Below are 21,234 nucleotides of genomic sequence, written 5' to 3'. Positions count from 1 at the left end.
ATTATTAGATTTTGGATGGTATTATTTTTCGCAGAAATTATGATTCTATGCTTCTTAGATGTTTAGAAAAAGTTGAGTCTGAATTTTTTTTGCAGTAACTTCACGACGGAAAAGCAGACTGTCGTTATAGAGAAGAAACAACAACTCACAAGATTTTCCATGTTGGCTACTATTGGCAAATGTTGTTTAAATATGCCTACACCTATGTTCAAAATTGCAAAGTCTGTCAAGCCACTGCTGGAAGAGAAATTAAGGTTGCTTTACCTTTACAACCTGTTATAATTGATCAACCATTTGAACAATGGGGCCTTGATGTAATAGGTGAGATCATTCCAAACTCTAGTAAGAAGCATAAGTATATCGTTATTGCAATGGATTACTGTACAAAATGGATTGAAGCCATTCCTGTCAAGGTTGTTAATTCTAAGGTCATTATTGATTTTATCAAACAATACATCATAACTAGGTTTGGACTTCCGAACTCACTCATGTTTGATAATTCTACATATTTTTCTGGGATTGCTATGACTGATTTTGCTTTAAAAAGAGGCTTTAAGCTTAAATATTCATCTAATTATTATCCACAAGGTAACGGGTTAGCTGAATCAAATAATAAAAATAACTTAAGGATAATTAAAAGAACCAATGATGATAAACAAATGAGTTGGCATAAATCTCTTCTTTCTGTTGTTTGGGCTGATAAGACTACTTTCAAAACATCTTTTGGGACATATCCTTACAATTTGGTTTATCGCAAGGAAGTTGTTCTTCCTACCAATATTTCCTTGCCACCATTAGCCCTTTTTCAATCAATTAAAGCCCAACCATGCTCTTCTCTACAATATTGATTGTCGCAAATCATTGAGTTAGAGGAAGAAAGAGAAAAAGTAGCTAACATTTATGCCAAACATCAAAAAACTATAAAATCATGGTTTGATTCAAGCTTAGTCGGGCATAGATCTTTTGATATTGGGGACTTAGTGTTGAAATGGGACAAATCCCATGAGGAAAAAGGAAAACACTCTAAATTTCAAAAACTCTAGCTTGGGCCATGATAAGCCCCATAAATGGGTAATTATATGGGCTCATTTTGCCTCCTAACATAGTTAAATCAACCATTCTCTTAGCTTATTGCATGTTTTTTATTATATTTATGCTTATGGAGTGAGTTGGGTTAGCTATGATACCGTGAGGTCTAATATGTGTTTAATGCAGATTTTTGTTGAATTTTGAAGACAAAGTCAAAGATTCAATGGACAATTGTCAGCAATAATTTGAAGTGGACAAAAGAGAGGATTTATAGGATGGAATCCCCCTCATTTATTACTCCCCACTTCGAATTCTCCTTCATGCAACTTGGAGCACAAATAGCCAAATCAATACACTAGGAGGTAGCCGAGCAAGTGGAGGATAAATTATGTTTATCTCAAGTTTTGGGAGCCAAGCCTCCCTGATTTTAAGGAAGCTGTTGGGAGCTTTAGTTGTATAAGTAGAGAGGCCTAGGGCCTCACTAGGGTCAATTTTTTGTTGTAGTTTTGTTCTACTCAACTTCGAGCTTACTTTTGGTGACAGTTTCATGTAATCCTAGTACTATTTTGATAATAAAGATGAGATTCTTCTTGAGCTAGCACTAAGTTACCTCAGAGGGCTGAAGCTCTTGGGTTAGGGCCCAATCCAAGTAGCCAAGCTCCTCTTGTTTGTATTTATATGCTTTGTTTCATTTTATGGATTAGTTGCTGTTAGATGAATTTCTTTCTTGGTTAAGAATAGGTTGCTTTTGGTGATTTAGAATATTGTTTCCATTTATGTTTTCTATAGCAGGATAAACAGTGATAGAAAGAAGATACAAAAGGCCAAAAATAGTGCCTTGGCCTCCTTTCCTCCCTTTGGGACCATGAACTGAGGCCAAGACCCTCTTGCTGCCACAAAAAAACTGATTTTCCTTCCCCATAGGATTTCTAGTGTTGCAGTTTGTTAGAAGGTTAATGCTTTGCTTTAGATCTCTTTCACCATGCTCATTTCTGTCTTTGCAATAAGTCTTCTTCCATGCTTTCTCTCATTATAGCATTTTTCAGCATTTCTTTCCATAGCTCATTCTTTAGATTAGCTTGATGCAAAATTATGTTTTTTGATGTACTTAATTTCCTTGCTTGCTTGGTTTCATTGTTTGATTGTCAGATCTTTTGCAGCAGATTTCTCCTCACAGCAACTTAGCCCATCAGCCATCACATTCTCTCCCTGATCTATGCCCTGCAGGTCGCCCAAAGTTCACCTCAAATCTGCCTTAGTTTTCTGTGTTTTTCCATAAGACTTCTTCCACTCTCCCGACAATCTTTCCCTCTCCTTATGATCCTTGGTGAACCCTAGGCACCCTAACACATCATCCCAGCCTCATCTACCCTTTCCACCAACTCTAACACCTTTAAAACCTTCAAAACTGCTCTCGGCATCCTCCTGTAGGCCTCCTATAAACCTTCTATAGATCCCCTGTGTCCTCCTTGTAGAGCCTTGAACCTGTACCTCCTTACACACCCTCTCAGCCTTCTTTTCCCATTCATTTCCTCCTTTTTCCCATTCATTTCATCCACCAAGTTGATTAAATCATTGTATTTTAGGACTTTTTACATGGTTTTCTAACTACGCTGATGACTGTTGTTTGGTTTAGTATTTTGGTTCAGAGTGCTGCGTTTCCGCAGCCAACACAAGTTTCCGTAGCTGATCCAGGTTTCTGCAGCTAGCACAGGATTCCGCAGCTGTTTTATTAAATGATATGTTACAGGTGTCCTCTGAGAAGATGAGCCACATGGGCAAGTTCCAGGAGTCAAGGACATGGGACGTGTCCCTCCAGATCACCCAGAACAGCCATAAAACCCCGCGGTCAACGAGGAGGCAAATACCGGTCAACAGAAGTTTTCAGCGGTGGCACGGCTCTGCGTTGCTCGGTTTTTGGGCACGTGAAGCTAGGTGGCATCATCCTCAGCCACGGATACAATCTAGAAGCACGAATCCAACAACCATACTCTCCAGATTGAATGAACACGATGACGGTTACCTAGATCTGGGGACGCAGAGGATTCACGTGTTTTTAAACAGCTGGTTGAATAGCACAGATCTTGTTAAAGTAGTTTTCTTTCTCCTTATAAATAAAGCGTCCTTGAACGCTGTAGAGTTAATCGTTTTGTAATCGTTTTTAATGTAATTTTGAGCTCCCCACTGTACTTTTACATTTGCTGTCAATACATGAGAAGACTGTTTTGCATTTAAGCGTATAACTGCTCCTTGAACCGGCTGAAGTAGGCAGAGGGCCCCTGTTTATTGAAGCCTTGTACAGTAACCTTTAATTTCTTGCATTTCTTTTTCTTGTTTCATGTATATTAGCTGTACAGATGTCTTTTAAATTGCTGCGTTTTTATTTCTTTTCAACATGTATATTAGCTGTACATAAACTTTGATTTTTGTTGATTTACATTTCTGCACTTTTATGTTCATGACTGATCAATGTGTTATGCAGGTTTCTTAGCCAAGTCCGGGACAGTTTTCCTTCTTTTCTTTTCATAACTAGTGGCATGCGTGATCATCTTGTCTATGTTGCTGACCTTCATTGTTTTGCAGTTTTGATTTTCCTTACTGTCATTTCTTTAACTTGCATATTTACTTTCTGCTCTTAGATATCAAGTTGTTCATCTATTGATGGTTCCTTTTCCATAATCAAATAACTTTATTGGGAGCCAAAATATCACTTAGTATAGCTTGATTTAGTTGCTTTAGAACTCACATTACTTGACTTATTCATACCTGTTTCTTACATGATAAATTCAGCTGAAAGGCAAAAGGTTAAGAGAAAATTAAAGTATTGTGACTAGTCTCTTTTATGTAGTTTCACGTAGATTTCACATTGTTTAACATTTCATGATATCTTTTCATAGAGAAGATTAAGTTGAAGAGTTGAAATAGTGTGAGATAGTTGTTCTTAATTTTAGTTGGATTTAATATAGATTTCATTTTCATTTTCATTCAGTAGCAGAGATACTGGGCCGATGTCATTAGTCCTTTATTTGATGTCTTTATTTTCCTTTAAGAGTTGATTTTATTGCAGTTGTTGTTCAAGCTTTCTTGTAGAATACTTTTTAAGTTTTGAGAAATCACTTAGAGATCACCACAATCATCCACATTTCACTTGCTTTATTACATTTCCATCACATCACAGTAGGAAAGATACATTCGAAAACAAACTTAAAAAAGCTAAAAACGACAAAAGACTAAGAAAACGATTACCTAAGTACATATAGTACACCTCACTTCATCAGCTTATGAGCCCTGGGTTGACATTTAAAAGTTGCAATTTAGACATCACTAAATTGACCAAACATTTTGGCGTCGTTGCCGGGGAAGTGAAATTAGGTAGCCAATTTCTAAAAAAAAATTAAGAAAATTTCAAGGAAGGAAAATTGATAACCTCTCAAAGTATGCTCTCCTCTTGCACCTAGAGTGATCTGGAGGATCAGAAAAGAGAAAGTTATTGGTTTAATAGTTTCTTGAGTATGCTCTCTTCTTGCACCTAGAGTGACCTGGAAGATCAAAAAGAGAATTATTAGCCTGACTTGAAGAAAAATAAAAAAAAATGACATGCATAGAGCAAGAGATTCTAGGGGAAGGTTTTTAGCTAGAGCCAAGAGTTTGATTTTTACAAGTCCATCTACTTCAAGGAATAGACAAGAGACACCTCCAACATCTCCAACTTACACTCCTAGCCCTAGGATTCCTGAAATTCAAGAGGCAGGAGTCGACTCTCCCACACCTTCCATCGAATTTGAATTAGAAAGAGATCCTTTCCTTCCTTCTACAGAAAGACAAATTGTAATTGAAGAAGTAGAATCATCTGAAGAAGAAGAGGGAGAAATTCCTTCTCGTTCACCCTTTGTAGAAGAACCAGAAGACTCTGAAGTCTCTAGGGAAACTACTATGACAGAGGAAGGAGCAACTGGATTTGGTAGAGGTAGAGGTAGAGGAGGAGGAGGAGGAAACAATGGAGGAGGTATAGGTAACATTGGGGGAAATAGGGATGGAGATAACTCATTTGGATTTCCTATAGTCGATGAGGACTCCCGAGCCACCATGAAAAACATCTCACCATCTGTCCTCCCAAACTTCCATGGGTTAAGGAATGAGGACCCTGAAACATTTCTATTTGAGTTTCAAGTCGTGTGTCGAACTTATGATTATCAGGAAGACTCTCAAAAACTCAAACTGTTTCCTTCAACATTGAAAGGAGCAGCCTTGAAATGGTTCATGGGATTACTCACTCAATCCATTAGGTCTTGGAATGATATGAAACAAACATTTTTGGATAGGTACCTGGACTATTGTATGCCCACCAATCACAAGGATGAGGTATTCAAAATGGTGCAAAGAGAAGATAAAAACTTGGAGGATTTACTTGAAAGATTTCAATACAACCCGAAAAGAGAAAAAATGAGTAACTTAGATGAGGAGACCTTGAAAGCCCTTCTATTAAAAGCCATTAGAGATGAATGGATAGATATTTTGAACATGATGGGGAAGGGAGATATATCTCAACTTTCACTCAATGATATAGCAGAGCTATGTGTCCATCTCTCAAGGGGGAAATCTAAAACTCAAAAAGGGCCTAGAGATCCTTCTCTCATCAGAGCAAACAAATCTGCAACTGGATCAGTAAGTAGGGCTGAGATTGGCAACATGCTTGATGAATTCAAAACTGACATCTTAGGGAGTCTTAGTGAACAACTAGACACCCTTAAGATTCAAAATAAACAGAAAGCAGAAGCTGAGGCTTTGGCCATCTTTTGCCCAAAATGTAGGAAGAAACATGTTCTAAGGGAATGTCCCTTGGATGCAAAAGTTGTAGAAACATGTGTAATTTGTTCAGAGAATCATGAGACCAAGGATTGTCCTTCAATTCCTGGGCTCAAAGCTGTCTTTCAAGAAGATCCAAATACAATCGAATCTCTCTGTTTTGTTGTAAGGAGACCTTGGCAGGGGCAACAAAATCAAGGGTTTAGCAACTCTATGAATTTTCAACCCCCACCAAATTGGAATCCTTAGCAACAACCTTGGTCCCAACCTCAAAATCCTTTTCAATCATGGGTACAAGGTATGCAAAATCCTTATGGGAGATTTGCTCAATTTTACCAATATCCTCCATCTTTTCAAAACCAACAAGCTCCACAACTTCCAAATCAAAGTCCACAACTATCATTGCCATTTCCACAACAACAACAACAACAACCTTCTCAACAGAATCCAAATTCTCAACTCTTGCTTCCATTCCAACAGAAGTCAAATAAACTTCCTTCTCAGCCATTGCCAAACCCCAATAATAAAAACCCTCAAAATGCTTACATGATGGAAGGTCAATAATTTCCTACCTATATGATTGTTCCTCTCCATGAAGTACAACTCAGATCAGGTAGAGTCCTAGATAAACCTTCTATAAATGCTCAAAAGCAAAGCATTTTTGAGGAAGAGTCTCTTGAAGTCAATAAGGGTTCTGAAGCATCTCTTCAAAACCCAAACACTCAAAAAGAAAAAGAAAAAGAATTAACCCCCACAACTCCCATAGTTGAGCAACCTGCATCTTTATCCACACCTCCTTTTCCTGAAATATTACAAATTGTCAAAGGAGTGGAAAAAAAATTTGGTTGCCTGACTATAATTTTCTAGATGAATTGAAGAATGTCTGTATCAAGATTCCCTTGTTACAAGCCATTAAAGAGATTCCTATTCTAGCAAAAACAATAAAGGAGTTAAGTCTTAAAAGACCAGGAAGGAAACCAAGAGATACCAGAAGGATCCACCTGGTAGGGAAAATTGCAGATATCATGATGGGAAAAATTACTATGCAGAAATATGTAGATCCCGGTAGCCCAATTGTTAAAACACATATCAATGGGGTAGAAATACCAAATACTTTGATTGATTTAGGGGCTGCTATCAACATCATGAGTAGACAGATTATGGAACAACTAAAACTTCCTAATCTTCTTTTTACACCTACCTTATTTCAACTTGCAGATCGATCAATTATTAAACCAGATGGTGTATTAGAAGACATTCTAGTCTCCTTAGACTCTTGGGAATATCCAGTGGATTTCATGATTTTAACTCCCAAGAGTAATCTAGGAGGACATCCTCTTATTTTAGGAAGACCTTGGCTAGCCACAGCTGATGCTTTCATAAGTTGTAGGTCTGGGGATATGTATATTTCTGATGGTAATTCGACAAAGAAGTTCAATCTGTATCCTCCAGCAAAAGCAATTACAGAAATAGGAGATAATGAGTGGGTTGATGATGAAGATACTATACAACCTGTCTTTACCATTTCTAAGATTAGTGAATATAGTCAAATTCTGAACACATTAGAAAAATTTGAACCATCTTCAGAATATGACCACACACAATTTCAGTTGGATTCTGACATTGAGTGTCTATCATCTAGACAAATGTCTCTTTTCTCTATGGAAGAGTTTGGTAGTTCTGCCATTGAGATTTTTCCAAGAAAAACATTGAATATCAACAGAAACTTGGAAAAATCACAACAGGGGAAGCTAACCAAAATCTTGCAAAAACATTCTACTGCATTTGCATGGGAGTATACTGATATGAAAGGTATTGACCCTAAGACTTGCATTCATCACATCTACATTGAGGAAAATAGTAGACCAATCAGACAACCTCAAAGAAGGATGAATCCAAACCTTAGGGAGATAGTGAAAGAAGAGCTCCAAAAGTTACTTAATGTAAACTTCATTTACCCCATTTCAGATAGCCGGTGGGTTTCTCCTTTGGTTATAGTACCTAAAAAGAATGGTAAATGGAGGTTTTGCATTGATTACAGGGAATTGAACAAAGCAACTTTGAAGGATCACTTTCTTTTTCCCTTTATTGATCAAGTATTAGATACTTTAGCAGGCAAAAAGTATTTCTCATTTTTGGATGTTTTTAGTGGTTACAATCAGATTCAGGTAGCACCTGAAGATCAGGACAAGACCACATTTACCTGTCCATGGGGAACTTTTGCTTACCGAGTACTTCCTTTTGGATTATGTAATGCACCCGCAACATTTCAAAGGGCAGTAGTAGGAATCTTTTCTGATCTAATTCATGATTGTGTAGAGGACTATATGGATGATTTTACAGTTTATGGTAATTCATTTGAAGAGGCATTAGAAAATTTGGAAAAAGTCCTTATAAGATGTAAAGAAACAAACCTTTCATTAAGTCATGAAAAATGTTTTATGATGTTTACTGAAGGGATTGTTTTAGGACATCATATTTCAGGAGATGGAATTAAAGTTGATAGATCAAAAGTTGAAGTCATCTCCAAGTTACCTATTCCAAATTGTCAAAAAGATGTTAGAAGTTTTCTTGGATTTACTGGATATTATAGAAGATTTATTGAAAACTTCACCAAGATAGCATCTCCGCTCTTCAAATTACTTACAAAAGACTGTGAATTCAATTGGGATCCTGACTGTCAATCTGCATTTGAAACTTTGAAAACAAGAATATCTGAAGCACCCATTTTGAGAGGGCCAAATTGGAAACTTCCTTTCCATATTTCTACAGATGCTTCAGATACAGCTCTAGGAGCTGTGTTGGGTCAAAAGGATTTAGTTCCTTATGCCATTTACTACACCAGTAAAAATTTGACTCCTACTGAGTTAAATTATACTGTGACTGAAAAAGAGTTCTTAGTCGTTGTTCATGCAATCAACAAGTTTAGACACTATATAACTGGCTATGAAACTTTTGTCCATGCTGATCATTCTGCAATTAGATATCTCATGAACAAACCTGTTACTAATGGCAGAGTTACAAGATGGCTTTTACTTTTACAAGAATTCAATATTACTGTGTTAGATAGACCAGGGAAACAAAATACAGTAGCTGATTTCTTGTCTAGAATCCAAAATACTAACGAAGATTCTCCTGTAGAGGATAAGTTTCCAGATGAATATTTGTTTGCAGTAACTACTAAAACTCCTTGGTATGCAGATATTGCTAACTATTTGGTTACAGGGAAGCTACCTCCACACTTATTTCCTAATGAGAAAAGGAAAATTATTCAGGAGAGTTCAAATTATTCATGGATTTCTAATGAATTGTTCAAAACAGGGCTAGATTGTGTGATCAGAAGATGTGTTCGGGAAGATGAAATGCCTGACATCCTTAAGGCATGTCATGATGAACCGTGCGGTGGACACTTTGCTGACAAGAGGATGACCTATAAAATCCTTTCTTTAGGATATTATTGGCCTTCTCTCTTCAAAGATGCAAAACAATATGTTAGAAGGTGTGACAGCTGCCAAAGAGTTGGGAGACCAACTCTTTCAAATGAAATGCCATTACAGCCACAAGTACTCATCGAACCCTTTGAAAAATGGGCTTTAGATTTTATTGGACCTATTAATCCACCATCTAGACAAAAGAAGTATATATTGGTTTGCACTGATTATGTTACTAAATGGGTAGAAGCCAAGGCATTACCTTCTGCCACTGAAAATTCGGTTGTTCAATTTCTTTTTGAGGATATTTTTACTCGTTTTGGTGTCCCAAGAGAAATTGTGACAGATCATGGAAGTCAATTTACATCTAACTTGATGGAGAAGCTGATGGAAGAATACAAAATCAAGCACAAAAAATCTACTCCATACCATCCACAAGCAAATGGTCAAGCGGAATCTACAAACAAAGTTCTTGAGAGCATCATCACCAAAACTGTTCATCTCCACAGAAGAGATTGAGCAGAAAGGCTTCCTGAAGCCTTATGGGCCTATAGAACTACATGGAGGAACACAACAGGACATTCTCCCTATGAACTTGTTTATGGGAAAGAAGTCCTGCTCCCCATTGAGTTTCAAGTCAAGACCTTCAAGATGGCAGTTCAGTTGAGGATGAATCTATCAGAAGCCCAAAAGCACAGAATGGAGCAGCTGAATGAGCTAGATGAAATAAGACAAGATGCAATTTTAAGGACTGATCTAGTTCAGCACCAAAGAACTAAGTGGCATGACAGATATATCAAAGAGAAAAAGTTTCAAAAGGGAGATTGGGCGTTACTGTTTAATTCCAAGTTTAAAGACTTCAAAGGGAAATTTCGGACTCATTGGCTTGGACCATATGAGATTGATGAAGTCTTTAGCAATGGAGCAGTTCGAGTCAAGACTATTGATGAGTTTCAAACTCCTCTCATTGTGAATGGCCACCGATTGAAAATTTATCATAAGCCACTCTCAGAAGAGGACTTTGTCAAAATGTTTCAAGAAAATTCTGCAATGAGGCTGGTGGGGAAGAGTCCTTCTCCTCCATCAGCCTAGTCTTTGTTTCTTTCAGTTAAAAAAAAAAAAAAAAAAAAAAAAAAATCTTTTGTATAAGCCTGAAAACCAATCATAGATTGGTAGTCTTATACAGAAAATGTAGAGTGAAAATCAGGGGTACCTGACACTCTATATTTTCCAAAAAAAATCTCTCTTTCTTTCCATCTTTACCTCACTTGTCATTCCACTTCACCTCCATCTCATTTTCATCTCCATTCCACTTCACTCCATCTCATTCCACTCATTTCATTTCATTCCATCAATAAAAGTCCCCTTCAGGACTATTTTCATTCAGTTAGTTCTTTTTCTAACTATCTTTGTGTAGTTAAAGGGGTGTTGTCTTAGTTTCCACAGCTGGAAACCGTTTCCGCAACTAGCACCAGTTTCCGCAGCCAGAAACGATTTCCGCAGCCAGCATCACTCTGTCTCTACAGCCAGCAGCACTCTGTTTTCAAAAAAATCACAGTCAAAGGTTAGCATCATCATCACCAAAGGCAGCAAAGATATGAGGCATCTGCAAGATAAAAGAGCAATAATGGGTCAGAAGCCTTAATCAACAAATGGCAAACTTCCAAAGGTATGATCAAAATCTCTACCAAATAACAATTTAATGTCATTGTATGCATAGTTATTAGATCATGGAAATTCCACTAAATACAATGATTTGATACGGCAAGATCCATATCACTCCTCTTCCACGATGATAATCCATCCGCCTCATTCCTTTCTAACGGTCCCATAATCAGTATTAATTCAAACTCGAAATGGGACTGCTCTTCCATTTATTGGCTGTACTTTGAGACGTGACCTACTGTACTACGACTCTCCTCCACCATAATTTCCGCAGCCAACGTTGAGATGTGGCGTAAGTCATCCGATCCCAAAAGGACTCAGCCGTTATTCTGCCATTATCACTCCACTCCCGCATGCATTGAACTCGTTTCTGTTATTTATCCTTTACTCCCTCTTACTCATACTATTTCCTACTCTCCATTTCCGCTGCAACCTCCATAGCTTTGCTCTAAACCCTGATTACAGTCATTGCATACGCTTTTCATTTCGATTATGGCCACTCCACTTACCTTAAGAATCCCGTAATCAGCTTGTTTTTCCCTTGAACGTCCACACATAGTAAAATTTTCTGCCGGGGTTGAAAGCCGAGAATGGGAAAGTTACTCAGAGCTGAACCTGAGGATCCAAAATACCTGGAGGGGTATCCGCAGATGAAGGAGTCATTGAAGAAAGCAAAGTGGCTGAAATTTATTCAAAAGTTCAGAGGTTATAATAAGGAAGTGACTAAAGCTTTTGCCAGGTCCTTTAATGGACCCGTAGTGGAGGTAGGGGATTTGAAATTTACAATAACAGAGGCCACAATAGCAGCAGCAACCAGTTTACCACAAGAAGGAGACAGATGGTTTAAAAACAGAGGTCTGGATGATCAAGGATGGAAAGTCATGCTCAAAAACCTAGGTATGGATACTTCTATATTTACTAAAGGAATTCCTGTGCATGTAATCAAAGAAGAATGGTCTACGCTGTTATTACTTGTTCAGAAGTTTATTACATGCGAGGGTCGTTTTGGCACCATGTACATGTATCATGCAAGGATTATGATGAATTTTATGGAAGGCCATGCCCTTAATTTACCTTACTTTCTGTTAGCAAGAATGAAGAAAATGAGCTCTACTGTTCAGAAACATGTAGGCCATATTGAATCCCACCTTTACCATCACGGGCTCATCAGAATTCTCATTGAAGATCAATTGAAAAATAATAACGATACTTGGGAAAAGTTTTTGATCAGAAATCACTTCCAAGAAGTGACTGAAGCCTCTGCCAGCAGTTCCCCAAAAATCTCAAAAAGAAGTAGGAGGAAAGAAAGAAATGTTACAGCCCAGGACCTTCCTACAGTAGACACTCAGGAAACTGTTCAGGAGGAAGAAGAGGAGGGAGCTAGAAACAAAAAGCAGAAAAAGGACAAAGGTAAAATAACTATTCAAGAGACATATCCATCCCCTGAACCATCTGTAGAAGAAGAGTCTCAAACTCTGGCCGATAGATTAGCACATCTTCATGCTGCTGCTATCAAAAAGAGAAAACAAAAAGAAAAACAGAGTGCCCAGAAAGAGAGCACTAGTCCATACCTGAGAAGGAGCACTAGGCTAAAAGGGAAGGTGAATAAAACCAAAGAAAAACAGTCACATTTTATTGATTTGGATAAAGAGACACTTGAGAAATCTCCAACTCAGCCAATCATTGAGCCAAGTCCTCCACGTGAGGAAAGCCCTTTTCAGCAGGAAAGAGAAAACAGTCCTCCTTCACCAGAATTTGAGTTCAAGCCGAGAAAAACACCTGAGGTAGATTCCAACCAGCAAGAAGCATATAACTACCTAGAGTCCTTGGAACAATTAGCTGCATGACCAAGCACCATCTTGCCACTTGATGCACAAGTGCAGTCTTTAAAACAGGAAGTGTTTGAGCCAGAAGTCCTAAACAGGCATATTAAACAAGAAAACGAAGCATTAAAAGAACAAAGTAAGGTAGACAAGATTGTCCATGACAATACTATGTGTTAACACCCAGGTTGTTCCCTATGACTCCCAAGGGAATACGGCCGGGGTAACCACTAACCAATCTTTTAATCACTGTTTCTAGCCAAACAGTGATCAGAGAGGGCTCTCTCTTTATGATTTATATCTACAGTGATGGTGTTTTAGGCTAGGTATTGAGTACAGGTTATGTTTGTGTTTCGGTTGATGAAATTCCCTTAGACTTCAGTGATGTAGTTTTTAGATATGTTGAATATCATTGGGCAATGGAGTCTGTGGCTTAATGTGTTTGAATCTATGAGATGAAAGATGGAACTTACAGGGCCTTTTGAGTGCTTTGTTAAAACTTATTTTGGCTAAGTGACAGGAAACAGGCAGCACGAAGTGAAAGCATTTAAGAATTTCCACTTATTGTTTACATATTTCCACGTGACAGAATTTGGAGCAGAAAACAGAGGTCACAGGGGCAATAATTTGAATCCCTGGGAATAGTCTGTTACAGCAAAGAGACAGATTGAAGTGCAGCAGTTAAGAATTGCAACTTCTATTACTGTTTCTGAAGAAAACATAGATGACAGTTCAGGTTTGAGTTCAGGGTAATGCTTGATTAAATCCTGAAACTATTCTTTCACCTTACTATCAAGCGTAAGACATTTAAACAACCAAAGAGAACAAAAGACTCAAAAAAACACATAACAGAAGATTTGAAAATACTTATAGTTTTATGCAACACCCATGGAATCCTGTAACATGCATCCTTCACCACCAGACATCAAATACACCAAACTTCTGGAAGTTCCATTCCTCCTTTGTATTAATTCTCTGAAAATATTACAGCAGACGGAAGTTATCCAAGAGAAAATTCCAGCAACCCCTTATGCGTTACTAAGGGGGGTATATATACAGATTTACATTTGGAAAAATATCTGAAAGAAGAGTAAATGCCTCATAAATATGCTGCCAACTGCTAGTGAGCAGTAGCCAAAGAAGTAAATGAAGAAGTAAATGCAGTAATAGCTCTTAGTCCTTTAGCTGTCAAAATCTGTCAGATGCTGTTGAATTTGTAGCAGTTGTAGTCGGCTGAAGGCGTGTGTTTCAAAATGTGGCTAGCTGTCACTGTTAGTGATGAATCACTTTTTAGATATTTTCCAGTCACCGACCACTTTATACTTGTCTTGCGGTGACCTGAGCTGGCTTTTGACCTGGAGTTTTGAAACTACTGTGGCAGAATCTGGAGCATGGCTTGCCACCAGTCCTCCTTGGGCATTTGATGCCTTCGCATTTTAATCAATGTCTCATCAAGCTCTGTGTATTTGAAAAAACTGGGAGGAGTTTCAAATAGATGATTAACTTCATTTTCAATAAAAAATGACCCTTCAAGCTGAGTGTACAAACTCTGTCCTGTAGGAGGAACAGTTTCTTCAGAAGCACTGCTGGATGCAGTGATTTGATTTTCTATGTACGCGGCCATCCTATTTGTAAATTGATCTCTGTTGATCAATTTCCCTGTACCGCTCAATAGGCTAGGCATTCCTCTTGCCTGTAGCATCCCCATTCTGAGCTTGAAGTCTTCAACTTCAGTCTGTATCTCATAGCTCCTCCTTTCTGCTGTCTGCACATATCCTCTGAGTGTTAGCACCTTTTTGGTCATAAGGATGGCCTCCGTTCTGTTGGTGATTCCAACTGCTGCCAGCTCATCTTTGTCTTGCCTGTTCAGAAAGTCTATCAGTTGGCTAGCTTGTTCAGGTCTATTTCCTAGTGCTGTCTTAGCCCTCTGGATATCTATCTGAGCTTGCACAATTAAATCCATATGTTCATGGATTGTTTTGAGTGATTTCCACTGTTTAATCATGCTTTGGGTGATTTTATTCCATAAGATCCTCTTGATCTCAGCCATGGTGTTTTTGAGATCAAGCTCTTTCTCCAGGGCTTTGATTCTGTCCTTTTGGGTCTTGATCTGTCTGCCCTGTTCTGCCACTGTCATTTTAGACTGGTCATACTTGGCATCTATCTCTGCCAGTTTTTCTTTTGCCTTCCTTATCTCATCTGCTTGTAGCTCCATTTGCTTAACAGCCTTAGTTAGTTCTTCTATGCTGGGCTGGTCAACTGTATTTGCTGTTGTAGGGGCCACTGCTGCCCCAGAGCCTGTTGCTGCTGTAGAATCTGTTGGGGGAGTTGGTAGTGTGGATTCTCCCTGTTTGTCCTGTAATGACTTCTCCAGCTCCTTCTCTAGCTCTTGGATCCTTTGATCCTGCTGCAATAGTAGATCAAGTTGTTGATCAACTTGTTTTTCTTTTTGCAGTTCAGCTGTCTGAGGATGTTCTGTAGGTGACAGCTTCAATCTCCTCTTCATGGCATTGAGATCATCCTCTTTTTTCTTCAGGAGGGCTTTTACCCCGGTTGGGTCACTAGGGTTATGCCCTAGATCAACAATAATCTCTTCAAGAGATTTTATCCTGTTATCCTTGGCCCTGGAAGACAATCTCTCAAAATCCAGTTGAGTATTTGTGTGCTTCAAGGATTCTTTCAGCTCATGAGCTAATGTGGCCTTATCTACCAAGGTGGCATAGACCATTTCTCCAGTCTGCTTATGGAGCTCAATTTGGTCCATAGGATGTATGTCTTTGGCCAAGACCTCCACCCTTGTTTTGATGAAATCAGCAGTGGACATTGGGTTGGGCCCCTTAGGTTTGAAATGGCTGAATATCATCTTCTCCTCTTTGAAGTCGTAGACCGACATCAATCTTTCTTGTTGGGCTGGAGTGGCATCTATAAATTGTTTGTAAACCTCAGCCCTCAATAGTTCATTTGCTGCCTTGATTTCTTTGAAGGTGGCCTTAGCACCTTTGAGCTTCTGGCTTTGTTGAGAAGAAGATGATACCTCCAAGCCAAGTTGTAAATTCTGCTCCTGCTGAAAGGAGCTAGTCCCTGTGTGTTGGCTGCCCTCCCTATCCTTGGCTGTATCATTGAAGACATCTTCAGTAATGTCTTCTACTTCTGGGGAGTCTGCCCTCTGCCTTTTAGCTTCTGGTTGTTGGGAGGATCCACTGAGGGGAGTGGACTCTTCTCTTTGTCTTTTGGTCCCCCTTTCTTCATGTGCCGGGGTCTGTAAAATTGAAGTGGTTAGGGGCTCCACTTGAGGGGGTGGTGTCTGCAATAAGGTGGTTTCTGGCAGCCCAGTTTGTGGCAGACCGGTTTGTTCTTCTTGCTGCCCTGTTTCTTGCTCTGGTTGTTGCTTTCCCTGCTCTGACTGCTGCTTTTTTGCTTCATCTTCAGCGTCCATTTTTCCCTTTCCCTTATCCAAGCCTGGTGCTGTTGTTGGCGGCGCTGTCCTGGTAACTGAGGTTCCTCCTCCTGATGTTTGAGGCAGCCTGAAAGGTACCTGGATCACATAGTCCAGGTCAATAGTTTTTTCAAGTTCTTTCATATTTTTAGCTATTTTTTCCTCTTCAGACAAGCTCTCAACAAGGGTATCCAACTGCCACTCTTGTAAGTTTGCATACTGTTCTAGATGTGGATAGTGGCAGTGTTTGATGGCTAGGAGTCTGTACTTTGTTCTCCTGGCAGTGATGAAACCTTGAGGGTCATATGGGACCCACCGGAAACTGTAAGACAACTTATATTTGTCTTTTAGGATCAAATCTGCAGCCTCCCATCCTTCCTTCTTATTCATGATAAAAGGGCCCAGCTCATTTTTGAAGTTAAGGTGTGCTTTTTTCTTTGAGCTGTGGAAGTGAGTGAGGTCTGACTGGATTAATTGCCTGTAATATTCCAAGGCAAATAATCTCATGGGAACATACTTGGGTAGTCTGTATGGACAGAGCTCACACCCATACACTCTGAACACAGTGTGGTGTTCATATAGGTACCAATCACCTATTTTGTACTTCTTAGAAAGCTGTAAAGCTTTCTTGATCTCATTTGATATTCTAGGTGGAGGGGATTTCATAAGTATGCTGGAGACTGGGTATACAAACTGATCTACAAATTCACAATAGCTGTAGGGTGAATTTGTGATTTCATGATAGACTGAGGTCCAGAATATGACTGATCTTCTCTCCCCTTTGTTGTCCAGCCTTCTGATGTAGCATGGGAAAGCTTCAGAGTGATGATACATGAACAGGTGGTAGATGTATGCTGAATATCTAAAGACTCCTTGTCTGTCCAATTTGCACAATTGATCATGGATCCTATTGGCTATGAACTTGGCAAAGTTGTACTTTCGGGCAGGGGGTTGTCGTGGGCTGTAGGCAGATAGCATTACGAGCATGGCTAGATCCACATGCTTGCTGTTCTGGTAGCCTAGCACATAGGCTATCATGTCCAGGAGCAGCCTGCCTGAGTCATTGAAGTGCTCATGTGGATAAGGAGGTGGCCCTGTAGGCTGGTTCTCAGGCCACATGTAGTTCCTGGTGACCTTCTGCAGCTCTTCACTGGTCATCTTCTCACCTGCTTCCATTAAAGATCTCATGGAGAAAGGGACTAATAACTCTGTCTGTTCAAAGTGCAGCATTTTGTTGATGGTGTCAGCGTTTATATAGAACAAAATCCTCCCTAGTTGAGTGTTGACAGCTCTGTGCTCCTGATCATAATTTTGAGCACATAAGTGAATGATTTCAGGGAAAACATTCACAGCTGGGAGGCAGTAATAGGGCAGGTTTGACTCCCATATCCCATCTGTACCAAGTCCTGCCTTATAGTCTTCCCTTAATGTGGTGAAGGTCTTCAAAAAGTTTCTGTTTCCCTCAAAATCATTTATGAGACAGTCTTTGTCAACTAATGGCATAGCTTCCAGTTCCTTATTGGTTTGACTCAGTGGAGTGACACTGAGGGAGGAGGATGCAGATGCTGCCATGATACAGTCTGAAAGTGTGCAGCAGGATGCAGAGCTTTGATGAATCTCTTGAAGACTTTGAGCAGCAGGTAGGTGCAATTGGTGTGATGTCTTCTTCTGGTGTGAAGTTGTTCTGAAGCTAGCAAAGTACTGATGATTTTCAGGAATGTGGATTGTCTAAGGGAATGCTTACTGAGGTATTAGTATTTGTACAGGAAGAGTGTAGGTAACCAGTACTTGGCAAAAAGGAACAATGCCGGGTACTTCAGGGCGATTTCTGCAGTTTTAACCCGCGAGCTGGTTTGTACAGAGCTAAATTGGGGCTAATGGATGGCACAGGTTGCTTATGTCTGATTTGGGTGCTTAGGTAGAGCTAAATTTAGAGTTTTTAGCAGACTTTAATGGTGATTTTGCAGAAAATTGGAATTCACGGGCAGAATGGGAGAAGACGGCAAAATACCTGGCAAATCGACCTGGAAGCTTGCGGGCTGGGTTGCAAAGGCTTAATGCAGTCAAGCCTCGAACTTTGAACGGTTTACTTGTCGAATTTGATGGCTGAATGCAAGATTTCGCGGCAGCAGGCTTGACAACGGCTAGTTCAGCTTCGCATGCAAAATAAGCGAAAAATATGCGTTTAGCCGTTTAAAACGGTAAATTTGGCAAAAGTATGAATTTGGCGCTTTTCCGCCGATGACGTCAGCATGACGTCATGGCGGGGCCCAGGTGAGGGGTGACGTGGATGCTGAGGTGTTAGCCAGGTCGGCAGGACACGGTGGCGGGCGGGCGCAAAGGCGGGCCCGCGTGGAGGACCAAGGGACGATGGGGCGGGCACCGGCGGGGTGACGTCAGAGCGGCGTGGACATGACGTGTAGGCATGACGTGTGGGGTAGCGGTATACGGGGTGGCGGCAAGTGGGTTCCCCGCACCACCTTTGGGCAAAGGCGGTAAGTGGGAGGAGGGCTCCGAACAACCTTACCGCCCGCCACGCGTCCATTGTACGGGATAGGTAAAACCGCTTTCCCCGGACGCTAAATGTCGGCACATCGAGATCTGAAATTGACCGCCCACCCTTAGATCTGGGCGCTGGAGATCTGACGGCTGGCGGGCCTCCCGACTGGTCGAGCATGTTGGGGAAGGGTCCCGCCAGCGGAATAAAATATTCCATTTAATATTTGGGCGCAAAACTATAGGTTAGTGGGTTTTGAATGGTTTTTCATCTTTTCTCGCTTAACCCGTAATGTGGTGGGATTGGGAAACGTGCCAGAGGCGGGTTTTTTACCTTAGGGACTTTTGCAAAGATTTTTGTAGGCTAAAGGGTCTTGGAGAGGGGTTTTGCCCATGCAGAGGTGAATTTGAGGGTAAAATAACTTGCAGCAGAGGGGAAAGGGGTGGAAAAGGTTCACCAAAGTGGCCAGGTGCCATTTGGTCCCTTTTGAAAATACATGGCTATTATGCCTAGGGGAGGGAATATACATAAAATTTGGGGCTTTATACACCTTATTGTTAGTATTATTAGGGGTAGGGGTAAAATAGGGGAGCTAAATAGTAGAATTAGGAGTTAGTATAAGTGAAGGTGGGGGATTTAGAAAGGGGGTGTTAGCAATGGAGTAGGGGGGAAGAGAGAAGTTAGTGATGCTCTGCTGTGAGACCATGAATTTCACCACCTTTTTGCTAATATATCCATTGCCTTTTCTTTTCTTTGGCTTTTTTCCTTTTCTCCCTATCTACTTCTACCCTTATCTCTTCCAAGGTCCCAGATTAGACTTTTGGGAACCTTTGTTTCTCTACCTGAACTATTTGTCTGCCAAGATTAAGCTGTTTGGACAGACTTCTTTCTCTATTCTACAACTCAAAATTGAAACATGGCATGATCCAGTTTGAACTGTTGAATCACCCAAAAAATTGTAATAAGGTCCTCAATATTTGAAATACTTCACACACCTCTGATTTTCTGGAAATATGGGATCTTTGTAGTAGCAAAGCAGAGCATATTTGGATTTTCAATAATCAATCATGAAATATGAAACCTATTACTATAGGTATCTAACAGTGGCTCCACATGGGGATGGTTTTTCTTTTGAAAGACCAAGAACAGCAGGTCAGATTGCCTTGTTCCTTGACTGTCCATCTTAATCTTTGGAATCTGATGCATGCAACCTGTCAAAATTGTGTGCTTTTCCTTGGGGAACCTTTGATTCTATCTGCCTATTGCTGCTAGGTGCAGCACTTGAAAACATCTTTTTACAAACAAAAAACATATGTGGGCCTGCATATATACAATGAACCTTTGGATCCCTATCATAGTGAACCATCATAATAGTGCTTCAACATCCTGCCATTGACAGGACCTTCATCCAGTTCAGTTACAGTCAAACTTTTAAGGAAATAAGTGTTATTACCTTGTACTGCTTGGACAGCAAATGGTCCTTTCCACAAAGAATCAAATTTCCCATGTTTCCCTTTCTCTTCTCTTCTTGCATCCCACTTTAGAACTTTGTCTCCCATATTGAAATCTTCTGCTTTGGTTCTTCTGTCAAAGGCCTTTTTCAGTTTTTCTTGTAATATTTGCACTCTGCTGAAAACTTGTTCTCTGGTCTGCTGTAAACAGATTATCTGGTTGATCCTTCTTTGCATATCATTTGGCTCTGCTTGACTTTCTTGTAGAAGTTTCATAACTGGCACCCCTAGTGATGAAGGAAATCTGGCCTCTAATCCATAGACCAACTCATATGGGCTGGTACCAATTGATCTTTTGGTGGTTAATCTATCTGCCCATAAAGCATTTACTAGTTTCTTGTGCCAGTTCTTTTTGTTCTCTTCCAATACTTTCTTTATGATGTTTATCAAGCTTTTGTTTGATGATTCAGCAAGACCATTTCCCTGAGGATAGTAAGCTGTAGAATGGCCCAAAGTAATGTGAAATTTATGGCAGAAGTTTATCATTCTCTTGGATTTGAAGGCAGCAGCATTGTCTGTTATTATCTTATCTGGGCAGCCAAATCTAGCCAGTATATTATTCTCCAAAAATTGAATGATCACTGAATCATTTGCTTGTCTGCATGGGGCAGCTTCAATCCACTTGGTGAAGTAGTCTGTTGCAGTCAAAATCCATCTGTGTTGTCCTGAAGATGAGGGATGAATCTCCCCAATGAAATCCAAACCCCATTGTTGAAAAGGTCTTTCTGTTGAAATGGGCCTCAAAGGAAGTGGCAGCAACTGTCTTCTGCCTTCAAACAGTTGGCACTTGTGGCATGATGTTGTGAATTTCTTCACATCAGAGAACATAGTGGGCCAGTAATAACCAGCCCTTAATATTTTGTCTACAGTGGACTTCCAGTATAGATGTCCACCACAGTCTCCAGCATGGAATTCTTGCATGATGTTGTCAGTTTCACTCTCAATAAGACAGTGCAGCAAAATACCTTCATGGTTTTTCCAGAGTAGATTCTCATCCATCACACAAAACTTAGATGTTTTCATTTTCAGAAACCTA

This window comes from Pinus tabuliformis, chromosome X (assembly GCF_031772625.1).
Source record: "Pinus tabuliformis cultivar Carrire ecotype Pingquan chromosome X, CPIR1, whole genome shotgun sequence".
In the NCBI taxonomy this organism is placed as follows: Eukaryota; Viridiplantae; Streptophyta; class Pinopsida; order Pinales; family Pinaceae; genus Pinus; species Pinus tabuliformis.
This window is presented reverse-complemented; position numbering follows the sequence as displayed.